Source organism: Taeniopygia guttata, chromosome 21 (genome assembly GCF_048771995.1).
Source record: "Taeniopygia guttata chromosome 21, bTaeGut7.mat, whole genome shotgun sequence".
Classification (NCBI taxonomy): domain Eukaryota; kingdom Metazoa; phylum Chordata; class Aves; order Passeriformes; family Estrildidae; genus Taeniopygia; species Taeniopygia guttata.
Genome location: NC_133046.1, coordinates 707,884 through 727,283, shown reverse-complemented (window position 1 = coordinate 727,283; position 19,400 = coordinate 707,884). Strand labels below are relative to the sequence as shown.

Sequence of the window (19,400 nt, the reverse complement as noted above, 5' to 3'; positions counted from 1 at the left end):
AATTCCACATGAAAATGCTCAGATGCCCGGGAAGAATGTGTGACTTTCTTTACAGCCATGTGATTTATTTTGCTGGCCTGTGGAGGAGAGGTGAGGTTCATGTTAAATAACAAGTTTGCTCTATTTTCAGCTCCGGTACCTTCATGTTATCTTGTCTAAATATGTGATAGCTCAGAGATGAAGAAGCTTAAAAAAAATCTCCTAAGTGACCAAGCGTTTTATTAATTGCTACCCAGTAATTTGGAATTCTGCTGTTGTGTCAACTTCCTCGCTGCACAGAGCAGCAAGAAGCAGCATCAGCTGTTTATCCAGCAAAGCACTTATGCATAATCTGAACATTCAGTGCAGGGCCAGTAACAGCAGCTGAATGTGACTGATCCAGAGTGTGAACCTTGGAGTGCTGATGGGCTGGAGCTTCTGACAGAGCCATAAAATTCTGTACCTCACCTGCCATTGGAGACACTTCCCACACACTCACTCTAGGGCTGATGGCTGTTCATAATTCATCAGCACAAGCCAGCTCGGGGTAAACGGCGCACGTCGGACACTTCCAGGACAGAGGGACGTGGGCACAGCAGGGCTGCTCGGCCTGGGGCACCGGGGTCACCCTAACTGGGGTCATCCTCACTGGGCTGACTGTTCCTGAGGGTGTCCTGGGCCAGCCTGGGGCACCGGGGTCATCCTCAGCGGGGTCATCCTCACTGGGCTGACCATCCCTTGGAGTGTCCTGGGATAGGAGAAGCTGTGGGATGGGATGGGGATGGGATGGGATCTAAGGTCCCTCCCAGCCAAACCATGCAGCGGCTCTGTCAGTCTCCCCCTGAGCAGCACCAGGGAAGGCTCGGGTGGCACCTCTGGAGGGTCTGTGCTGCCAGGCCGGACCTCTGGACATTCGGAATTTCCTCACATTAAGGGCGCTCGGACACTGGCAGGGGCTGCCCAGGGGGTTTGGAGCCCTCATGGCCGGAGGTGTCCGAGGAACCGCTGGAGGTGGCACTCAGTGCCCTGGGCAGGGTGGGCATGGGCCGTAAGCAGGACTCGATGGTCCAGAGCTCCTTTCTATCCTCAGCCATTCGTGATTCCATTGCGATACCTGGGCTGGCAGCAGCGGGGGACAAAGACACCTCAGAACAACCGGGACAGCGATATGGAACCGGCCGGCAGAACAAGGGGAAGGGAGGAAGGGAAGGGAGGAAGGGAAGGAAGGAGGGGAAGGAAGGAGGGGAGCCCCGCGGGGCCGATCCGACCCGAGCGCCCCTCCCTGCCGCCCTCCCTCACGGCCGCCTTTGTGCGCGGCGCCGCCTCCCCTCGGGTTTAAATCCCCTCCATCCCGCGCCGCCATTGGCCGGCGGGCTCGCGCGGCGCGGCGCGGCGGCCAATGGCGCGCGGCGATACTGGCGGGGCGCGCGGCCGGCGGCGTTGCTGGGCGCCCGCGGTGCGTGCGTGCGGCAGGGCCGGGGCGGGCGGGGGCAGCGCGGGCCGGCCGCGGCTCCTCCTCCTCCTCCTCCTCCTCCTCCTCCTCCTCCTCCTCCTCCTCCGTCCCCTCCTTGTTCCCCGCGAAGATGCCCCTGGGCTGCCGCTGCTGAGGCTCCCCGCCGCTCGCTCCCCCCGCGCCGCCGCTGCCGCCGCCGCCGCCGCCGCTTTGTCCCGGCAGCGCCCCGGAGCCGCCGCGGATGGTGTAGAGCCCGCCGAGGTGGGTGGGCCGCGGCGGCGGGAGAGGCCGCGGGGAGCGCGGGGAGAGAGCGAGACCCGCCGGGGCTGCGGGGGCACCGGGCGGCGCGGCGGGGTTCTGCCCGCTGGGGTGCGGGGATGCTCCGGGGTGCGGGGTTCTCTGCCCGCCGGGGTGCGGGGATGCTCCGGGGGTGCGGGGTTCTGCCCGCCGGGGTGTTGGGGTTCTGCCCGCCGGGGTGCGGGGTTCTGTGCCTGCCGGGCCCGGGCGGCCTGTGCGTGGGGGTTATTTGTTTGTTTTATCCCCCTTTCTGTGTTTGTTTCTTTTATTTTACTGCTCGTCTGTCGTGCCTGCCTGATGCTCCGTAGGAATAATGTGCGCGGGGAAAAGGCTTAACTTGTGAAGCGTCCAAATAAAGGGGGTGTACGACTTGTATTGGGTTTAAATGCGCGCACACGGGTGGACGGCTTAGCTGTTTAAAAGGCATGCTTGCTTTCATGTGTGTGGGTATGGAATCCTGAAATGAAGATTTTATGCAAATTGATTTAATCACAACATTTTCGGTAGCATAGGAAGGGGTGGGGTTTTCTCTTTCTTCTTCTTTTTTTTTTTTTTTTTTTTCTCTTTCATTTGTTTTGTTTTGTTTTGTTCCCATTTCTCTTTCTAAAGCGTGAAAAGAAGATGCCCAGAATCAGGAAAGTAGTAGGAGGTAGACAACATTGGAGGCTTGATTGCTGAAACTGACTGCTCAAGAAATTGCTGGGAAGAAAACAATATGATTCATTGTTGAGGTGTCTCTGCCCTTAGATTTATTTTTACAGGCTGCTTGCAGTTATTTTGGTTTGCTGAGTTCTTAGGCTGAGTTTTTCCTCGAAGCAGCAGCGTTCTTGGAGATGAGGAGCTCAGAGGGTTTTTATGCAGTCAGCAGGCTGCTGTCTGATGGCTGTTTACTCCTGGCTTACATTGGCCAATTATTGAAATCGGAGGTGTTATTTGCTTGTGCACCCGTGCAGCTGAATTGAGGAGCCTCATGCACTAGTTCATCCTGTTAGAATTCAGTAAAAAATGCGTTCTCTGAGCAGATCTGAAGTGACAATTCAGGTACTGTGCCTTCTCTAAAATGTGGGGTTTAACCAGATAAAAATGAACACTCTGTCAAAATAAGTAGTTATTGGTCGCGAAAGGCACACATCAAAATTTTTAATAATGTGCAACGTACAACATATTTTTGTTCTGGTATTGCCAGGCAAACATTGTTGGGGTTTCTTTTTGTTTTTTAATTTTTTTTTCCTTTTGCTACCCAGCTCCCTTAGAATGGAGAAGCCCATGGTGGTTAAGAGGCGTGGAAGCGTTTCTGTGATAATAAAAGCACTCGTGGTGAAGCCGTCTCCTGCTGGTTCCCGTGCCCGAGTTTGCCCCCGGCTGGCGGAGGGGGCTGTGTCCGTGCCCGGCTGGCCAGGGGCTGCTCTGCCTGTTTGTTTTGGGGGTTTTGGGGGTTTTTGGGGGTTTGGGTGTTCGCGCTCTGGAGGAGCTGCCTGCACACAATGCCCGGGCTGCAGCTCATTGTTCTTGTGCGCCAGCCGGGGCTCGGCTGCTGGCTGCTGGCAGCGCCTTTCCCGGCGGAGCGGGGGCACGGGGAGCCCGGCCGCGCTCCGTGCCCTGCCCGGGAGCCGAGGGAACCGAGGGGAGCACGCCCGGTGAGCCCGGCAGCTTCAGCTTTCCTCCGTCCCTCCCCTCCGCACGGCCCGCCGCCCGCCTGGCAGCCTGGCAGCGGCTCTGCTGCTCCTCGCACCCCCGAGCTGCCCCCGCAGCTCCGTGTGCCAGCGAGGACACGGCCCTTAAAGCCTCGGCGTGACAAAAGCGAGAGGAAGTGCAGAGCTTGACTCCTGTGCACACACGGTTTCCCTTCCTGGTGGTTGTTCCAGGCTTTTGTTTTGCCAGCAGCGGCTGTGGAAAGGCCCAGAGCTGCTGGAGAATTGTGGGGTGGCTGGAGCTGGGGTGCACCCCTGGATCACTGAGCGCAGCCCCTTCCTCCTCTCAGGGCTGGGCTGGGCTTTACATCCTCAGCAGGATGTAAAGGAGCAGCTGCAGCTTGAGATCTGGGGTTGTTGGGCTGGTGAGGTATGGTAAAATCTCAGCTGCCCAGCTGGGGATGCTGAGGTGTGCAGAAGGCAGTGAAAAATAACCTGGTTGTTGAGCAAAAGTTGCCCAGTGTGTTGGAGCCTTCGGAAAACAGGAAACAGTGACTGTCATAGTTTAATCATGAGGTCTCCGAGTTTTGGTTTTGACTTTTAGCTGACTTCAGTGTGTAATTGGGGTAAATTATGTCATTTGCCTCGCCTGAATAAAATGTGGTGGTTACCTCTGGCTTGAGGACATCTCGGGTATTTTTCTCCCTCTCCCAGCTTTGGTGTGGGCAGAGACTGTGGCTATTGTCTGCATGAATGCTGTGCTGTGAGGTCAGGGAGGTGCAGTGAAGCTCTCCGTGCCTCTGGGATTCCTGTGCCCTGTGAATTTGCACTCTGCAGAGACTGGGGTGGGTAACTCTGCCCCTGGACAAAGCTCCTGATGCTCCTGTGCAAAATAGGGAGCATTTCCTGGACAGAAAGGTGAGAGGGACCAGGAGAGAGCCCTTCCCTCAGCACTCATCCCCCGTGGCTGAGCAAACAGGGATTTCTCTGCATCCAGAGGTTTGTTTTACCTTGGTGGGGGTTGTTTGCTTCCTGTGGAGCTGTGGCTGCAAAGTGAGTAAGTGACAACATTCATGGGTTTGAAGAGATGTGTGTGTGTGAGTTTTGAAGCTGTGAGCTTAGGAAGCTGTGCCAGGGGAGGGTCAGGTTGGATTTCAGGGAAAGGTTCTTCCCCCAGAGGGTTCTGGCACTGCCCAGGCTCCCCAGGGAATGGGCACGGCCCCGAGGCTGCCAGAGCTCCGGGAGCTCTCAGGGATGCACTGGGTGGGATTTTGGGGTGTCTGGGCAGGGCTGAGAGCTGGACTCTGTTCCCCGTGGTCCCTTCCAGCTCAGGAGATCCTGTGGTCCTGTAATTGTTAACACTGGTTGCAGCTTAGGTGAGAAAAAGGGCATTTTGATGTTGTGCTTTAATAACTGACTTTTTAAAATAACACTCAGTCTGTAGATTTATTCTCACAGCTCCAAAATGCATCTTTCTGTTGGAGCCCATAAAGAACTCCTTTCACTTTTGGGAGAGGGAGGGGACAGGTGTGCCAGGAGCACACAGAATTGAGAGTGTGTGTTAGTGGAGGGGTACTGGCCCTGCAGAAGGTGCCTGCCCTGCCCGAGGGGCTCTGACTTCATTCCCAGCTCTGGGGGGGACCCCGGGAGCCTCAGCGCCAGGTTACACTCTGCTCTTGGTGTGTGAACAGTGCTCGGATTGTGCTGAATTTCTGCTTGGAAAAATAATGACAATTGGAAAACAATTATTTATTATGTGATCCTGAAATGAGATGAAGGAGCAAGGACATAAATTATAAAGGGATGGCTGGGGTTGGAGTTAACCACTAAAAAACCCAAACAAACTCAAAACAACCAACTCTAAGTTCCTAATGAACTGGTATTTGGGGTTTTTTTAAGTGGCATCCTGGCTAGACTAACTATTTTTAATGTTCAGCTATTTTTCACTCTGGTTTTACTATATGTTGCAGTTGTCTCAGTTGCATGAAGTCTAAACAAGTTGTCCTGCTTCACTTAAAAGGATTCACTCTGATTTTAGCTCAGAGCTTAAATTTAAATCAATAGGTTTAAAACGCGGCATATTTTTAAGTGAAACCTATCTTTGAACTGTAACAGAACAACCCCCCTATTGATTGGAAACCTGTTTATTTAATGTGCTTTTTTTTTTAAGTTTGCAGGTTCCTGCTGAGGAGTTGCTGGGTTGTGCCGGGGCGATGGGGAGGTGGGTGTGATTTGGGAATGGCTTTTCCAGCCAGCTGCTGGGGAGAAAACCCCAGCCCTCCCTGGGGCGCTGGAGGTGTTGGGGAGCAGGATCCACAAGGCAGCTTTGTGCTCGGGCAGTGCCTTTGCCAGCAGCGTTTTCCACAGGCTGTGCTGGTGTTGGTGGCTGTGCCCAAGTGCTCCTTTCAGGAGGCTGATGGGGGAACAAAGGAGCAAACAGGGTCTGAATGCTGCCCTGGCTCCTTGTGCCTCCCAGCCCACGGGGCAAGGCTGCCTGGCAGGGCCTGAAAAGCACCAGCACATCGAAATATTGGCCCGGCTGTGCCTGCCTCAATAGGTGTTGTGTGCTTGGGCTTCGCCTTTGTTGTTTAATGCAAATGTTTGTTAGCTCGCTGAGCGCCCGCAATTGTACCCTGACCTAGAGAAAAGTGAAACTCAGCGAGGGCACAAACATCACTTTTCCCTCTGCGCCCAGCGGGGGTAATGGTCACGTTTTTTCTTTGGAATTCTTAGAAACCTGTGTTTGGAATGCACTGTGTCAAGGTGCTGGTGTTTCTGTGGATTCCAGACAGAAAGGGTTCTGTTTGCATTTGGCATCTTAATTATTTCAGAAGTGCAGTTCTGAAAATGTGGATCACTTTAGGTATCACATAAATTCCATAGATTAAAAAGTAAGTTCTGATGATTGAGTTACTGAAAAATGGGCTGTTCTCTGACTGTGTAGGTTGTCTTTTGTTCTTCCTACAGAACACAAATGAGAGGCCAGTTCAAATTGTAAGATTCAGGATAAGTGGAGGAAAATGAGTGCTCATTAATTTTGAGGTCTTAGTTAATCTATGTATTTAATCTACTTGTCTGTAATAAAAAAAAAGTTACCGTGGTATTATTAATCCCTGGTACTGAGAATAATTTCTGGCCTGTTTCAGATATGTAACAGGATTTCTCTTTTATTATGATGGCTGTTCCATGATCATTTCTAGTACAGGCAGTGAGGGCAGGAGTGTAAATTTATTTTCCGGATCAGCAGAACTAATGAAGGTTCTGTTTTAGTGTTTCTGCCCAGGAGACAGGAGCTGATAAATCCTGAAGTTTGCTTCGTCCATCCCTGTTGCCAGTGAAATCCTCTTTTTTCCACTGTCCTTCTAACAGTTGAGTGGGCAATAACATGGCTGTGCCTACGGGCTCCTGGCTGCCAAGCAAAACCCCAAATGCTGCTTTCTGTCTGGCCATGCCTTACTGGGGATGTAATTAATTAGAGAGTTTTTTCCTATCCATCTGCTGGCTTGCACAAAACTTTCAGGAATGTGGTTATTGCTGAGATGACTGTCGTGGCAGGCTGGTTGGAAATTCATTATGCACTACAAGTTACTGGCATGAAATAAGAGAAGGAGGGAATTGGGGAGGGGGGAAGGGGGAACTGAGGTGAATTAGGGAAGTTTGTTTTCTCTGAGGAAAGGGGATAAAGAAAGAGAAAGGAAGTTGTGTCATCCAGTGCTAATAAATATTTCTGTCTGGGTGATGAGCAGTGTCTCCTTTATGTTGGTCCTTTTCATGTGGCCGACTGGTTTGGGGTGGAAGCAGACAAATTATTGGGCACTGGGCCCATCTTCCTGCAGATTTTCCTTCTTTTTTCTTTTTTTTTTGGAGCTCTTTGGAAGCACTGTAGTGTCAGCTGGTCTGGGAGCAGGCATCTCCTACAGCTGTTGGTAAAGTGCATAGGGGAAACGCTCTTGTCATGTACTAAAAATGAATAAAATCAGTAAGGAGCAGAATTTCTTACCGGCGAGAAGCCACTGTTGAAAGTTTCCGAAAGCCCAGCTTTTCTGTGGTTTGATGTGAAGCTGTGTGTGTGTTTGTGCCATTTTCCCCACAAATGCCAGTGCTGGTCATGCAGCAGGCGCTCACTGCCATGGAGCAGGGGAAGGTGCCAGTGTTCCTCCCCTGAAGGACAGGTGACTCCAGCAGCCCTTTTGTGTCTGTGCTGGGGGAAATGGCTCTGGACACTTCACTCAGTGGCTCTGGCATCTCAGCCCTGCACTCAGAGCTTGGCTCAGCAGACTTTGAGCACTGCCTGTTCTATAACCACCCATGTATTGCACAAACTGACACATGGTCTCATTTTAGCTAATGACTTTAAAAATTTAACAAAAGCTAAGCCAGAGAGGCCTTTTCTCTATTGCTGCTGAGGTCACAGTGGTCTGGAGGGAGCTGGTAGGACTGCACCATGTTTTAAACCTGAGCACCTGCAGGAATTATGTGGTTGAATTGCAAAGTAAAGCAGGATGATCTAGACTTGAGTGTTTTGGTGTGGTGAAATAGAGAATTAAACCAGAAAATGATGGTTTCTGTCAAAGTGTACTGTTTTGGCAACCAGTTTATTCCCTGGTTTAAAGAAAATGGCAAATTCAGTTAGTAATTAACTATGCATTATAGGGTGTTAGGGGATCAGCAGCTTTGTGCTAAATATCAAAGCTATTAAATGTATGTGTTTAAGGATTATGAATCTTCTTAAACAAGTGCATATATGGCAGTAGTCTGCTGATGCCAGCATCCACAAGGGACTGGAATATGTTTACATGGAAAGTGTCATGAATATGAAAGAAGAAAGTGCTGTAGATCATGGAATTCTAGTGCTTTAAGGGTTGTATTTCCCTGAGAAATATCCAGGAAAAAATGGTGGTGTCAGACAGCTGGGGCCTTCAGATGGGCTTTGAATGAAGAAAGAACACAGGTTCATCAGAGCAGGTGCTCCTGCTTTAGGGGAAGGAAACACAATTTCCCAGTGCATGTCCTCTGGTGGCTGGTACTGCTGTGCCAGGGGTGCAGCCTGGCTAAGAAGGAATGCAGTGTCTCCATTAAAGATCTTCTAATGAGGTTGGTGCAGGAGACTCAAACACTTAATCCTCATTTCTACAAACTGGGAGTGAGATGCAGGAAATCTAATTTATGTCTCTAAGGTCATTCATTTTCATGAAACTTAATAGACCTGGCTCTGACTGCTCCTTAAACCACTGAATTATGTTACTTGCCTTCCAACATGAACCCTTCAGATGAGAACCTTTACTCCATGATTCAACAAACCTATTTACCTGTACACTTAAAGATTGCTGTGTGTCAAATGCCCAGCTAATGACTCCCCAGGAAATAACTGGCTCACCCCTTGATGTGCCCCTCCTGTCTGTGCTGATCAGGGAAACCTTGCTCTTGGAAGAAAACTGAGGCAGAGTCCAGGTTCTCTTCTGCTCCGCGGGAACAGTCCTGGCTGCTGTTTGAATGCTTCAGCAGAGTTCTGAGCTATTGGAGGGCAGCAGGTGAAAAGGCAGTGGTGCACACAGTCTGGTGATCTGAAGGCTGTTTTTTAATTGTACTAATTCATAGGGAGGTTCTGGATTTATCAGTGACACGTTCCTGTGTCTCGCACGTCCTTTAGCAGGTCACTGGAAATGTATGTGACTTGTAACATGTTTATTTTATACCTCTGCTCAGGTGTTTTTCATAATTCTGCTAATTTCCCTGCTGTAGACTTTGAGATTCTCCCTGTTCTGTTTTTTGGTGATTAATGTGAGTGTTTGAGGATGTTTCTTTTTCCCCCGAGTCTCAGTCCCTGTCACAGCTCACCTTCCAGAGCTGGCTTTGTTAAACAAGCTGTAAACAGCATATCTGCTCATTCTTCTGGCTGGAAAAAGTCATTTGATTCTTATTTCCTGCTTGTCTTCATGCTGAATAGCCTCAGTCCTTCATTGTTGGGTTTTATTGTGTAACTGCTCCTCTTCGGAGCGCGAGCAGCGGAGCTGCTGCTCGGTTCTCTGGGTCCTCGCTGCTCTCTGCAGCCCTGCCTCAATTAACGTGCTCTTCCCCGCACTAATTAGTCAGCAGATAACTCCTTCCACAGCTTTTGTCCCAAAGTACAAGTTGGCAAGACGTGGAGTGTAATTACTTTTGTGTATGTTTAGTCAAGTCTTCGGCGTCCCCAGAAGTTGTTCACGCTCATCCTTGCTGTCCTGTTCTGGTGAACATCTGGGATGTTCTGCTGAACATCTGGGATGCTGTGGGGAGAAGCCAAGGCTGGGAGGGATTCCTGGTGGATCCCTTGTTCAGGAGGTTCTGCTGGAACCTGTACACGTGCCCTGTGTTAGATCCCCAGGATATTACACTTAGGCAATAGCTTTAATTCCTGGGGATGATAAAGGGCCAGGGTGCAAGCAGCTAACAAGAGAGACTGGGAAGAGTCCAGGTTGTTAATTCCTGACAGGAATTCAGATGTTGGTACCTCAATATTTGGATTGTGCTCCAGACACTTCAAAAAGTGGCCAAACGCCTTGCATGACCTTGAGCCGAGTAACTCATTGCAGTTGTAACTGCAATGTAGCCAAGTTACTCACTGCTTACAAGAGAGGTGTGAGGGTGCTTTGCTATCAGGGAGCTTTACAGCTGTTGGGCAATAAGAAAGTGCCAATTTGCTGTGTCTGTTTACTCTGCTAATCTAAAAATGTGTTTAACTGAGTTAAACACGATGTTTCCTTTTCGCAGTGATCGTAAAGCAGGCAGTTAATGAATAAAAACCATAAATATATAAAAATATATGCATATAATGGTATATTTGCATCAAAACATCGCTGAGCTCTCTGTTCCATGTCACTGCACATCACCACGTTCTCACTGGACCTTTGAGTTTAAGACATTTGCTTTTTTACTTAAAAGCCTAATTCTGATGGCAACTGTATGTTGTATCTTTGCATTTGTTATTTTGTGTCCCACTGTATCTATTTGGTACTACTTGTCCATTGCAAAGTAGGATTTTGCCATACCAGCAGCTGTAGAGAATATCTAATTCCTTGGTATTGAGTGGAAATTATTCTTATTTTTTTTTAAATGCTTCTTCAGTTAGATGCCAAATTTGAGCTATAATAATTTTTTTTCCCTTAAAGGTTTTGGAATAAATTTCTGTTTTGCTGTTTTCTGTGGTTTCCAGAACTCTTTTATGTCTTGTCCTGGATCAAATTTGCATTTAAAATAAGCTTTGTAGGAATAATCTTGCCCTTGGTTTAGGTATTTGTGCATTCAGTGGAGCAGAAAGATGAGGCAGGACAGCTCTGAGCGTTCCTGATGCTGAGTCCTGCCCTTGGTGTCCCTCCTGGTCCTGATGGGCTCCTGCAGAAAGCCCTTCCCAGTCAATATTGGAAATTCTCCCTGAGGATCCTTCTCTCTGCCTCCTGAAACTGCAGGGGTTGGGATTTCACTTTCAGGTACACAGAGGTGAAGTTCTGAATGTTGAATGAGCCTTCCAGGAGGGAAGGAGGTGGAGTCATCCCACTGGAGTAAAAACCAGGGGATATTTCCTATGTACATGTTTGGTTTTAATAAAAATACGTTCTGTAGAACCCAGTTCAGTAGGAACATAATTTGCACCTTATTTAATAAATTTAAATAAGGTTCTTTAAATCAGTCTGTGGTCCAGTGGGTGTATGAAGAATCAAATCTGTGTTCTCTCTTCCCTGGGGAGAGGAAGGGAGGGCTCCCGGGAGGAAAATGAGGCAGAAGAGATTAATACTTGCAGTGCAGGAAACACTGATCCCTCTGTGATCTAAAGTTTCTGTTTGAAGTCCAACCAGGTCTATTCTCTGTGTGCCTGGATGTGTTTTTGAGCTGCTGTGGCCTTTCTGTCTGGGCTCTGATTAGACAAGAGGTGGTGGCTGTAGTGAGCTGGTGTCACAAGTAAAACCAAAATAGTCGTTAAACTCTAAAATAAAACTCAAACAATTATCAGGGAGAATGGCTGGGGCAGGAGGGTTTCCTTCTCTTATGAGTGTACTTAGGTATTTGCATGACTTTGCCTCATTCATTGACTGGGACTTATTTTTCTCCCCTCTAACTGTTTTTTTTTTTGAGGTCCACGTTCATTTTCCACATTATGTTGATACAGAAAACACCAGACTTAAAAGGTACCTTAGAAGTACCTCTTGGCAGCAGCAAAGCCCTTGTCTTCAGTGCTCAGGCAAATGCCTCAGAAAATACTTTCAATTTTGAGAGGAGTGGCTTTTTGTGCGGGCAGAACCTATTTGAGTAGCATCCTTAAGCGTCCCTGGGAGATTGCTGCCTGCTTAGTTCCTTGATGTTCTCAGTTCTCAGGTCATCAGTTCCTGCTTGCAGAAATAGGACTGCAGGGGCCAGCCATCCATGGCAGAGTTTGACTTGTGCAGCTGTGGCCATGCCTGGTGTTTCAGGAGGCTGCAGATGTTAAATGTTTGTCAGGAGGAGCTGCCGAGCGTGGCACGCGCCTGATGCGCTGCTCTGCTGCCTTGATCAGCTCTGCCTTTGGGCTGAGATAAATTGGCTGTCAGGGAGGGCTGCGAGTGTTGTCTCTATAGCACAGCACGATTTTTGGGTGGTTTGGTTTTGTGTTTTGTCTTTAAGCCACTGGTATCAAAACAAACCCTGAGTGTTCTGGGGGCTGCCTGAATTGGAAGCTTTTACATTAGTGAGGAAGGAGCACTGGGAGTCTGACATTTGGGGTAGCCCTGCCTGGTGAAATGCATCAGATCACTTAAGAGCAGGGAGCTGCTGAGTGCTGTCAGAGTGCAGCATCTGAAGGGTTTGCCCTGCACGTGTGCAAGTCCTTCCTCTGAGCCACAGCCCCTCCAGATCCCTGCAGGAGTGGGCATCCAGGGGAATTGCGTCTGGCTGCTGCCATTAGTGGAGTGTGTTCCTGAGAGGACAAAGCCTTTGTATAATCTGGCTTTTATGATGATCCTGAGCTTGAGGAAACCCACATTTCTCTGTAGTGGTAACTCATTCAGCTGTGTCTAAAATTTGATTTTCGTCTTGTAGGAGGCAAAAATATTTGCTATGCCTTTAGTTCTCAGTGAAGTGTCAGAGCTGAAGCGTGTTTAAAGGAATCTGTGTTAGATCACAAGGTTTAATTTTGCTTGCTTGTGCATTTTTTTCTCCAGCATGGGATTTCTTGCTATTTTCTTGGTGTGAAAAACAGCCCTTACAGTGCCTATCACCATAGCACAGCCCCGTCCAAAAGGAAAATGGAAAAAAACTGTGGAAAACGGAAGGGTTTGGGGAATGTGCTTCTCAAAAAGAATGTGACAGCTCACCTACACATCACTTCATTCTGTTGTGTCAGGAGAGTTCATCAGAGATATATTTGCTCATCTGTGTTAAAGAGAATTCCTTCTGTGACTCTGAGCAGCTGTAAAGCTCAGAGTTTCACAGCTGGTGGTTGAAGTGAGAAAGTGATTCAGGTTTGGGCCACAGGTAGGTGCCACTTCTGTGTTTGTGACAGTTCGATTGTTGGGGTGAAATCTGGGATTTCATTCCTCCCAGAGCAGTGAGGAGCTGCACACACCCCTGACCACCGACTGTCCTGGAGTGGCCAGTGCTGGCCTGCCTGGACTGGTTGTTGCTTGCCACACGTTTGAGGCGGTGACTGTGGTCAGAGTAAGCAGAAAAAGCTTTCTGGAGGCTCGCAGGCAGCTGGAAATATTTCTGACTGGGTTTAGGAGAAGGGGAAAGAGCTGTGCAGATGATTATTAGGGGAGCTTGGGAGTGCAAACTGTATTTATTGGAAAGAAGCCAACTCTTAAACAGAACTGTTAAGACCCGTGCTCTGATCAGCTTTTGAATGTGGAAAGAGCTCCCCGGTCTGAATTACAGGGCCCTGGTTAAATGATTACATGAGGTATGTTTAAAAATAGCAAATGTCTTTTATGTCCAGTCAAATAAGGTTCTTGGCAGTCAAGTGAAATCTATGTTGACTTCCATCTGACAGCCAAGTGACTCAAATTCTATGTTTCCTAAAGGAGAAGGGCTTTTTTATTTTTAGTTTCCGATTAATTCCATTGTAGCCTGTAACAATAAATAATCTTGTGCTGGATTTTCTTTATAAAAGTAGGATCCATAACTCTGCAAGGAAGCTTTAGTTCAGCTGTTTAAAGCAGGGTGGGTTTAAATGCTGTGCTAAGGCAAGCTAGAATTTGTGAGGGGTCTTTTTTTCAGTGGGAAATGGTCTGTTGAATGCTTCTCTAGCATGTTCCTCTGCACTTCAGTTTGCCAGATTAACGGAGCTATTAGTAATAGCCACTCCTGCTCCTTCAGCCTGAAAGAGTTGGTAAGCATGGAGCTATATGTAGTTTGTATTTTTAATTAAACTTGTACTGGGATTATCTTGCATTACCAGCTACCTTCTAGAAGATTATGTTCATAAAAGGTTCATGAGTTGTTAAGTGGAAGAGATTAAAGTGATTGTTGGCGTGTTAGTAGAATTATTTGTTGCCTACGCAGCATTTGTTCATAGCTTTAATTTGCCAGTAATGGAAGACAAGTAAAATGCAAGCATCTGACTTTTAAAATCTACACTAGCTGACAAAATGAGGCCATATTTCAGAGTGATTGTCTTTTGTATTATTATTCTTTTAATGTGATGTTTGGTTGTTCAGAAATATTGAGTGGAAGAATATTGTTCTCAGTGTTTTCGGCGCTCTTACATTCTGGTGATGCTCTTCATGGTGTGACCAGAAATGTATTTTATTAAAAAATGGAAAACCACTTAAAGCGTGGAGGGGATAAAGGAGCACAAAGAACTGATGAGCAGATGCTGGAGGAGATGGTTTCTATTATAGTGGACTTGTAAATCCTTGCTGTGTTGGTCATTTAATCAATACAGGAGAGGTGTTGGAGGGATCCTGTGCTGAGGGAGATAATGTCTCTAAACGCAGCGCTCAGGATGATTTTATGCATCCAGATCTGTTTAGCATGAGCTGTGCAATAGGTCGGGCAGTGAAGAAGAATACAGCGGGTGGCTGTGCTGTTATCAAAACCCATTAGCGAGTTGTGCCTGCCTGAAAGGCTCCCTTTGTGGGGCTGGGTCCCTCCGGAGCAGGCAGTGCCTGGCCTGGCCGGGCGTCAAGGGTGCCTGTGTGCTGCAGCCACAATGCGGGCACAGTGTGAGTAAACATCTGCTGCCTTAGTCAGGGGTGCCAGGCAGCCTGGGCAGCTCCAGACAAACAGGGCACACTTACATTGTGTGATTCTGCTGTGGGAACGTGAGGAGTTACTTTGAGAGATGGTCTGTGGGGTGAATTTCTGTGTGCAGACTGTTAATGGTAGACTAAACCCAGTTTGCAGCGCCTTCAGTGGTGCTGCAGGAATGTGTTGCACTGCTCTGTTCTGGATGTGGTGTAAAAAAAGATATTTTTCCCTCTCCTTTTTCCCAAGAAGCTGCCTTGCAGCTGTTAGGGTTGGCTGGGGGCAGGAGCAGGCTGGGCTGGTGCCCCTGGGCAGGGCTGTGCCAGAGCTGCAGTCCCAGCTCCACACCAGCCCTGCCTCTGCCCAGCCTGGTACCCAGCTCTCCGCTGCGGGGATGCTCGAGATGATTAAGGATTCCGATGGTAATTGCTCTTTGGTTGCCAAAAATGTATTCTGTTAACAATATGTCCAATTTCTGTTGCTGCAGCTCTGCCGGGGTGAGGCTGCTCTGTGCTGGCACTGCCAGTGTGTGCCTGCCTGGAGTTAGGGACCGGCCATGGGCTGTGTCCAGGCTCTGGGTTTAACTGGAAAGCTCACACAGCACCGACCATCCCCAGGCTGCTCTCTGGGACTGGGAACACACAGCTCCTCTCTGGAGCAACCTGCAAACCCAGATTTTCATGGCCAGGCTTGTGAGAAGTGCATTTATTTCTGTGTTTTCCAACACAGCTCCTTGGTTTCTCAGTGCTCCTCCAGGCAGGCCGGTATTCAGGGCAGTATCCAGTATATAGGCCAGTCACCACATGGTGGCAATTTTCTCAGGAAAGGATTCTGAGTGGATAGAAAGCCTGGACTTCCCTTGCTCAAACATGAAGAATGCAAGTGTGCTTTAAGTTAGGATGTGAATCTACATTGATGGCTCTGTTTTGCAGATGTGGGGAGTTTGAGAAGGTCCATAGATCACAGGAGACTATAGAGAAATTAACGCTAGCTCTGCCCTTGAATTTGGCATTTCATGCATGCCTAGCTGCTAAAATGCTAAATGCAATTTTTTCAATTATAAAGGCTTAGCAAGGCTTAGAGATGATTTTCTGAGATTCTAAAATATGTACTATTTAATACATAATGCAAAAGGAAAAGCTGGTTTCTTAATGTAAGAACATGAAAATGGAACCAGCTGCAACATTATGCCACCCTGATGCAGCTTTGATGCTACACTTTTAGCAGTGGATTAAATATTGATACCTCTTTCTGCCCCCTCACCTCCCTGTACACTCAAAGCTTTTGCAGTTGTTTTAAAGTGCTTATAGAAGAGCTGGTCAAGTTTCTGTAGTTTGTCCCACTAGATTTTTGTGAAGTATTGCGAGTTTATGTTTGTAGTTTAGGGGGAGGAGTGTATGAGCAATTCTCTCCCATAAATACACGGATCTGTTGGTGAGCAGGAGATCTGCAGGACTTTGTAAGCTCCACCTTTATATGGGTAAGGAGGAGCATGGTGTCCCTTGGCTGCAGCAAGATCAGACCCCAGATCAAGTAAACAGTATATGAAATTAAACGATAAAATGGAAAATAAATGTGTGATTATGTCACAAATGAAAGACAGATGTGAGGAACTCGGGGATTACACGGGCTGGTATGAAAACCATGCTACAATCTGATGCTTGTTTGAACCATATATTAACTCTCAAGTGTGAGTTAATCCCCTGAAACTGTTCAGGATGCTGGGGAAAAGTTCTTGTACTGCCAGGGATTAGTAAAGTGGGGAGGTTAAGAGGAGATTTATAAGGCTGTTGGAATATTCTGCTAGGAGTGGAAACTCTGAGTTCAGCTGGACAAGGAGCTGCCTGGCAGGGTTACAGTCAGGGACAGTTCTCACCGTGTCACTGGTGCCTCTGACACCCTGTGGTCCTTGGACTAAGCTTAGTCCATCCTCAAACACCTCACCATCCCTAAGCTAACCTGTATTTGTGACACAGATTCACTGGAGGATCTTTCCCTGCTACCAGAGAAGCTGGAATTTCCCCATGGTTAATAGAATCATCTTAGTGAGCTAAAGGTGGCTGCAGCATTAAAAGTGGAGTTGGATCAGGATCACTGAAAATGTTTCTTGGTCCTAGTGTAAGCTCTGTAACAGACTTGGTGTGCTAAATTCTGATGTCTTTATTTAGTCCTTACTCTGGTGGAAATGAAGTCAGTGGCAGATGTTGCAGGTCTGGTCCATACTGACCCAAATATCAGCGAGCTAAATTTATTCTTTTTTTCAATTTCTGTACATTGCATTGCCTTGCTTTTTTCTGCCCTGGAAATGGAAATTGCGCCCGACTTCCCTTGCAGGATGGCATCATTGACATTCCAGGGACGGAACGCAGTCCATATTCCCTGCTCCTAATAAAATGTGGCAGCTTTGCAGTGGCAGCCCAGGATCAGCCCGGAGACTCTCACATTTACAGCGCTGCCAGAAATGAGCCTTGTGACCTTGTTTCTCTGAAGCGCCACGAGCACTGTGTGATGCTGTGGGTGATTCCTGTAGGACAGGTGGTTCCTCTCCAGCTGGCTGCCAGGCTCCTGGGTGTTCCTGCTGGAACAGTGGGAAGCAGTCGGTGCAGGGAGTTTGGGTGTTCCCCACAGTCTGCCTGCTTCTTTGCATTAACTCTGCATGTTGGGGTGTGTGAAGTAGATTTATCTGTGCCTTGCCTGCTGAAAGCTCTGCTGGGATGGAGAGGGGTGGTGCTGTGAGAAACCACTGCTCCAGAGCTGCTCTGGGAGACAGGCAAGGCAATAAAAGTGCAGCTCCACGGCAGAATGCTCTGTTCTGAAAAGCAGCATGAGGAGAGAACAGTCATATTCTGTGACAGCAGAATCAATAGGGCCTCTGTGGAAACAAATGAGAGTTTTATCTCTCCAGGCTATTGTTGAGGGCAGACTGAGGCAAATGTCTAATGGGTTCATGCTTTTGAAATCATTCTGTAACTGTAAGGGAGAGGAACATGCTTTTAAAAATGGAGTGAGCAATTATGGAAAGGAGGTTACTCTGCACTCCTGGAAATGGTGTTTTGTCGGGGCTGGCTGGTGGGTGTTTGAGCAGCGCTGGGCAGGCAGCAGTCCCAGCTGCCCACAGCGGCTCTGTGTGTTTACACCCGTGTTTTACAGGTAAAACCTGGGGGTGTCTGTGCTCAGGAGAGCTGTGATGCTGCTGCCAGCTCATGAAGTTCTTGGGTTGTGGGGTTTTTGATAGAAAACCTGGACATGTGGGGATGCTCCGTGGTTTTTTTTGATGAAATAACTGGGTAATGTGGTGTTTTGGCCGGGCAGCAGCTCACTTTGACTTCGGAAGGAAGAGTGAGAAATTCCAGCTGGATTTTCTTGTTTATACAACACATGTGCTGAGGCTCTTGCCTCTTCCTTGTGTGTGTGTGTGTGTGTGTGTGTGTATACACACATACATATATATACATATATATATAGCTGTGGTGCTGATTATGCAAACAAGGAGAGATGAGCACTCACTGCATTGCCAGGGTTGTTTGAGCTTCAGCAATTTATTCAAACTTAGTAATTTCATGTGAGATGGGAGATGTTTGCTTTGGCCGCTTGCCGAATTTGAAACTTGTTTTGTTTTTAAAACTTGGAGTGCCAAAAGCCTTTGTTACATCCTCACTTCTGTTACTGGAGTGGGAACCAGGAAAGAAAAATGCCTTTTTTTTTTTTTTTTAATTTCTTTTAAATGAAAGAATAGCCTGAGTTTCAGAAATACTAAGTTGAAGTGATTTTTTTCCTCCCCCTTTTACCTTGTCAAATTAACATGATTGCATGTTTCACTTTTTATGCTAAGGAGTTTCTGATCTTCAAAGACAATTTTCAAAAAGACATGCTGGTTCAGCCAAGGAGACTAATATTTTAGAAGGAATATTACCAGTAATAAAAAGACAGAGTTATGATAGTTTGCATTAATTTTAATAACTTTTTGTGCAGCTCTCGAGTCGAGATGTGAGAAATTAAAGGGAGGCAGTTCTGCTTGGCCTGCAGTGGTTTGTTCCTGCATAATCTCGCTCAGACATGGAAAAGGCTGCAGGGACCCTGCTGGGGCTCCTGAGGGGTCAGTTCGGGATCCCTGGGCAGCAGTGGCACCATCTGTATCCCCCCTTGTCAGCTCTGCCCTTCAAATGGGACAACACCAAAATTCTCTTGGATTTCAGGAGCATTTGGGTTAGCAGAGGGTAAAACAATAATGTGCTCTGTGCTGCCTAAATTCTCAGTATTAGTAATTAGCTGTGCAAGTCGATTCCTTTAAAACAGTGGGGTCAAAAATACCAGTTCAATATCCACACAATGTGTGTTTTCCAAAGAGATGTAAAATCAGAAACACTTTAAATGTGGTGTATAAGTAGAATATCTAATGAGTTCCTGTGAAATGTCAAATCTCATTTATCATGGTAACCATCAATAATGCACCAGATGTTTTGACTGCATTTGGTTTTGTGTTAAATTAAACATAGGCAGGGGTGCATGAAGTTCATCATGAATGCTGCCAAGGCTGGTGCCGTGACAGCCACTCTGTGTTCTGGGGTTTTGGTGCTGCTGGTGGCTCTGTGTGTGACTTGTGTGTTTGGAAGTGTCTTGCTTGTAGTAAAGAATGGCTCTGAAATTGATTGTCTTCATTCAGCTGAGCTTATACTCAAGTTAAAACTGCTTTGAACCGATTTTTTTTTCCTTCCATCCTGTCAATCAGGTGTTACATTATTAGTTTAGTGAGTAATTACATTCACTGTTTGCATTTTGCTCGCTGAGATGGAGGCAAGGTTCTAAATGGTAATAATTAGATATAATGCCTCTGTTGTGAGGTGAGC

General features: G+C 47.6%; 1 protein-coding gene across 3 annotated transcripts in view; it reads left to right on the top strand.

The window, feature by feature from the left end:
- The first annotated feature begins 1,499 nt into the window (after window positions 1–1,499).
- RERE (arginine-glutamic acid dipeptide repeats) overlaps window positions 1,500–19,400 on the top strand; it is a 163,421-nt gene continuing 145,520 nt past the window's right edge. For all 3 annotated transcript variants that reach the window (XM_072917437.1, XM_030289536.4, XM_072917435.1), the window contains exon 1: window positions 1,500–1,693. The gene's annotated coding sequence lies outside the window, so the exon portion shown is untranslated. The remainder of the gene's footprint in view (window positions 1,694–19,400) is intronic.